The sequence below is a fragment of the Adiantum capillus-veneris genome, chromosome 12, assembly GCF_014529385.1.
Source record: "Adiantum capillus-veneris isolate H3 chromosome 12, ASM1452938v2, whole genome shotgun sequence".
NCBI lineage: Eukaryota > Viridiplantae > Streptophyta > Polypodiopsida > Polypodiales > Pteridaceae > Adiantum > Adiantum capillus-veneris.
In genome coordinates this window covers 32,906,235-32,911,786 of record NC_140942.1, presented here as the reverse complement: position 1 = coordinate 32,911,786, position 5,552 = coordinate 32,906,235, and the positions used below count along the sequence as shown (strand labels likewise).

Sequence of the window (5,552 nt, the reverse complement as noted above, 5' to 3'; positions counted from 1 at the left end):
CATTTGAGCGGTGGTTGGCGTGCCATGTGAGAAGTTCCACCATAGACTTACTTTTAAATATGTGCTAGATCCTAGGAATAATTGAAAAATACCTAATATATTTTGATGTAAGTGATCCCCTGTCATGCTAGTCTTGTAGCACGGCTCTCCGCACATGGGATAGGTGGTGGCATGTGCATGTTGATTGCACTAAGGTATGCAATCGTTGGCGCATATATGGATGTGCTCATAGTCTGTGTTAAGTTCAGTGCCATATGATCTCACCCCTCAACAATCTGAAGGCATGTGGTGATCTCTAGGAAGCATTTTCCCCATCAATCTACAATCAAACAGATGATCAATACAAATCCACAGAGCAACCAATAAGAAATTGAGATTAAAATGTCTATTACATCGTTATTTAAAAAAAGCTAGCACAAATGCAACATTGATTGTGCTCAAATTAGAGTGATTCATTTTAATTTATTAGAAGCTAGAGGGCAAAGTTGGTTCCATAGAAATAACATGTCCCTGAGCATGTGTCATAAACATGGTCGGGTTCTTCTGCAACTAGCACTCGATTTGTTTTGAGGAGCCCTATTGGTGCATGGATGAGCAAGGTAGGAATTATGATAATGGCTCAAGAACTGGATAGACATACTTGAACAAGCAACACGAAGGCATGATGCCACAGTGAGTATCAAAAAACATCATCTACCCTGGCATCAGAAAACATCATCTACCCGTTATCTCGATCTTGAAATGCTCATCATTAACATTTAGTTGCATCAATAGATCCAAATAAACTCAAATTGATATAGCTCGAAAATAACATGTCTCAATGTTTTTAGAGTCTCTTAGATGGCGAAACATTGAAGGAATGCCCATAAAGGTGAGGCTTCAAAATTTGATGACTCTTACTTTACTTTTGGGTCGTTTTAAGGGCGAAGTGCATGAATTAGGAGCTGATTAATATGAGCATAACTTTGGGGACGTGCAAGAGAGGGTGAACGGGACAATGGCAGGGGTGAAGGCGATGATGGCGTGGGTGCATGCATGGAGCTGGGAAAGGGGAAAGTTATGCAGCTATAAAATGGCGTAGGGAAGAGGAGTTTGCAGGGAATAGCGACTAATTAGCGCAAAGTTTAGGAGAGATTAGCAGCAACAATTATAATTGAAGAGATTAAGCGACTAAGCGAGGCTCGCAGGGTCCAGGATCCAGCTAATTAGGGCAAAGATTAGCCGAGCGTCGAGAAGATTAGCAGGGATAAGCGACTAAGTATATAGATTATGGAGGCGATGAGGGTGTTAATGGAGCTGTGGGTAATGGGCGCTGCAGTGGTGGCTATGGCGGGTGTGAGGGCGCAGAGCTCAGAGTTTTTAAGCGCTCACAACAATGAGAGGGCGAGCGTGAGCGTGGCGGCGATGGTGTGGAATGCGACGCTGGCAAACTATGCGCAGAGCTACGCGCAGCAGCAGAGGGACCTGCACAGCTGCGCACTGGCCCATTCGGGCGGGCCGTATGGCGAGAATTTGTACTGGACCAGCGCGGCGTCGGTGGCGCCTTCAGTGGCAGTGGGCGCGTGGGTGAGCGAGAAGCAATTCTATAACTACGCCTCCAACAGCTGCGCTTCCGGTCATGTGTGTGGCCACTACACGCAGGTTGTTTGGGCCAAGTCTCTTCGTTTGGGCTGCGCCTCCGTGGCCTGCAACAACAATGGTGGCACCTTCGTCATCTGCAGCTATGCCCCTCCCGGAAACTACATTGGCCAGCGACCCTACTGAGCGCGCTCTCTCTCTCTCTCTCTCTCTCTCTCTCTTATATGCCTTGAGCTCAAGCTGCTCAATCACTAATTTCTTTTTCGTAACTCTCTCTCTGTCTCTCTCTCTCTCTCTCTCTCTCAACTTATTTTGTGTACTAGTACTCCCGGTCGCTTTCGGCAACCTCTCTCTCTTCCCTCTCCTCTCTTTATCGCGTGCAAAGGGGTTTGTTTTTGTTTTGGACTTTAATCTTCATGTCGCAAATTGCGACAAGTGTAAAGGGCTCCCCCTTCCGCCATATTATACTAGTAGATTTACATTTCCTCATGTATTCCAGCAAAACTCTCTCTCTCTCTCTCTCTCTCTCTCTCTCTCGTTCTCTCGTACACGTGCGCGCACACACACACACACACACAAACATGTCTTGATAATCAAAACTAGTCAAATTGATCTTTGTTCTCTCCATGTTAAATTCTTCTTCTTCTCTCTATCTCTCCCTCTTCAATGAAGTCTAATGTATAGTAGGCTAATTCATGAGAGGGTGTTTAGGACATAGACATGCACTCTCATGAGGAAGATGTTCATTTAAATATGTTTTGCATTTGACAAACCTCACCCTTCAAGAGGCAAAATCAAAATCAAAGGAAAAGTTGAGCTGTAATTTACACTCTTTCAAAAATAGGGCCAACAATTAGAAAGTGCTTAGACTAGCAAAGTGCCATAGAAAGTACTAGTACGGCCGGCTGCCTTCGGCGGCCTCTTTCTCTTCCCCTCTCTCTCTCTTTATCACATGCAAAGGGGCTTGTTTTTGTGTTGGACTTTAGCTTTCGAGTCACAGATTGCAACATGTGTAAAGGGCTCCCCCTTCCGCCATATTATGTTAGTAGATGACAAAAAGTTAGCATAGTGTCTCTGCCTTATTTATAAGGAATGGAAGTCACTCCCTCGGCTTGTTAATAGTGCAACCCATGACGTGTGCATAAAAATGGAAATGATCAGCAACGATGTAGCAATCCCAAAATTATGTTCGATTCTGTGTTGACCCAACTAGCCATAACAACAACCAATTGTTGGCTCGCCACCATCCTTGCTCACTACGTGCCATGCTCAATTTTTTGCCATCGCCAACATCTTACACAGATCTTTTCACTCTTGGCACCCGAAATCATTGCATGGTCTAATTGTTTTGAACTTCTTATCGTTTTCTCTTTTCAAGCACGCAATTTTGCAGCATTCAAGGATGAACTTCATGACCAAGCAAGATATATGAAGGATTAAAATTGACCTCATATTAGAGGCAAATTAATATGATCGAGCACTACATATTGGGTCCTTTGCCTCTTCATTAATTAATTAGCGTAGAAGATTCCTTTGCGAACAGTTCCAAAGGCAAACTTCCTCATCACCCGTGTTCCCACCCAAGGTCTGCACCCTTGCTCGCCCAATCCCCGCAGATACCTGCGCCTCCATCCCCAGCCTCATCCTGCCTGCATTCGCTCTTCACTATAGCAGGGTATCCCCACCCCGAGCCAGCTCTCCACGAGACACAAAGAGAGAGAGAGAGAGAGAGAGAGAGAGAGAGAGAGAGCCTCATCATCTCTTGACTTGCTTTGCTATCATGCTCACCTGTAGTCCTGCAAATCCCCTCTCCCCGTCTCTTTGGGCTCGCCCTCAAAACCCCATTTGGTCTCCCGAAGCACCCGCCATCACTGATGACGATGGCATCATCTGATCCATGTCCTCTCGCTGCCTGGCTTTACAAAGCAACACTTGCAGCAACGGCAGCCCCGCTCCCCCGCCCCCACAATGCGGCCAAAGAATCGCAACAATAAAAGAATATCTAGGCTCTTCGCCTCGACATGCGGCATCGCTCTCTCTCTTCTCTCTCCCTCTCTCCCCTCCACATGCTGGCCCCAACATTTTTCTAATTGAAGGCATTAGAGTATCTACACACATTCTCGTTAATGAGACCTGCTTAAAAAATTTGAGGGACATATTATTAGAGGCAAATTAATATGATCGAGCAGAATCATTGTGTCTATAAACTTCTTCAAGGCATTAGTGTTGTTTAGTATTGATGTGTTATGACTTGGAAATAGTATGTTTACGTGTATTGGAGTTTAATGTATTAGAGAGATAGGCATTTATGACGCATAAAGTAACTTGAGACACAGAAGGCACCCAAAGAATTTTAGTGACAAAGAGACAATCTAAAGACATACACTTTAATGAGGATGTCGCTCTTAAAGCACAAGCCAAGTGATACTAACCACGATCGGATTGTAGCCTTGCACAGCTAATTGAGATCCTTATCTTGAGACTTGGTGGAAACAAAAGTATGTACATATATGTGTACCTATCAAATGCATACGAAGGTTGACATCAAGCCTCTAGTATTCATCAAGAAAATATGTGGCGAATGCAATTTATAGACATCAGGGGAAGTTTGAGATCAGTTTTTTTTCTTTTAGTGGAGAGAGAGAGAGAGAGAGAGAGAGAGAGAGAGAGAGAGAGAGAGAGTGCTCTCAAGGGTGAAAGCATGTATAAGTGGTACCAAAAGGAGTGTCTCTTGGACACCCCTTTGGGAGGAAACAGAGGGGTCTTTACTACAATCGATCGCTTAAATTTCGACGTCCTTTGGTGGATCGGAGCAGCTCAAATACCGGTAGAAAATCACGATACATTGAAATGGCTGTTTTTGCAGACCGATATCCCTTCTATTATACAGGACCAAAATGCAGGTGAAAAACTCTGTGTAGATGGCATGGGTGACTTTTTTATAGAATGGCACTTGAGTGCTGACCTAAAAGCATTAAAGTGCATGTTTGGTGTATGTGGAGGTGCCAATACCAAGTATCCATGTCTATATTGCATGGCAAGCACTGGAACAAAAGGATGGCTTGCAGAACACGAGGTTGGAAAAGCACCATCGAGGGATAGTGTTAACGTCATCGACTACCCATCGTCTTCTATGATTTGGGATCCAATTCTAACAATAGATTTTAAAAATGTACATATATGCACAATGCATGCAAAGATTAGAATCTTGGACAAATTGCTTCGACTCCATCTTGACTATGCATATTCTATTAAGCCAACTAAACTTGCAGACGAGTGCATAGAAAAATGCGAGGCTTTGCTCTCTCAAATGGGTTTTCATGGTGGTCAAGTGCATCTCAAAAAAGATCCCACTCTTTCAAAAGGAACCGGTGATGTTTTGCAAGATGTTTCAATGGGTGGAGCAAAAGCCAGAAGATTTTTGAGTAACCATGACAACAAACAAGTTGATGCTATGTGGAACTGCTGGAAGGATCTTTGTGTTATAACAACCAATGTCAAAAGTAGACCAGATGTAGCCAACAAGCGCATGGAAGTGTGGAAGAAGCTCGACAACTTTTTGAAAGTTTTGAAACAACAAGTTAGCTCTGCTACTTATGCAGATGACTTTAAAAAGACAATAAAGCTTTTAATAACTGCTATTACAGATGCTTGGGGAGCAAAAGACATCACATATTACTTGGTGAGTATTCAATTAATTTCTAAAGTCTGGATAGTATTTTACTTTGCATCCTATTGAGTTCAACTAACTTTTTTTTTAATTTTTAGCATATTTTGTACCTGCATGGACCATATTTTGCAAAACAAGGACCCCTTGCAACATGGAATACTCAGGGAATGAAAAATCTCACTATCAAGCGAGGACTTCTTTTTTCAAATGTACGAGAAAGGAAGGGGGACAAAGAAGGAGCAATGCACTAAAGGAATTATTCAATTGGTTCTATAGGAGGAAATTACAACGGATGAGATCAAAC

The 5,552-nt window shown here is 43.3% G+C and overlaps 1 pseudogene; it reads left to right on the top strand.

Annotated features, from left to right (window-relative positions):
- The first annotated feature begins 1,019 nt into the window (after positions 1–1,019).
- LOC147445549 (pathogenesis-related protein PRB1-3 pseudogene) lies at positions 1,020–1,904 on the top strand (annotated as a pseudogene).
- Positions 1,905–5,552: the final 3,648 nt, after the last annotated feature.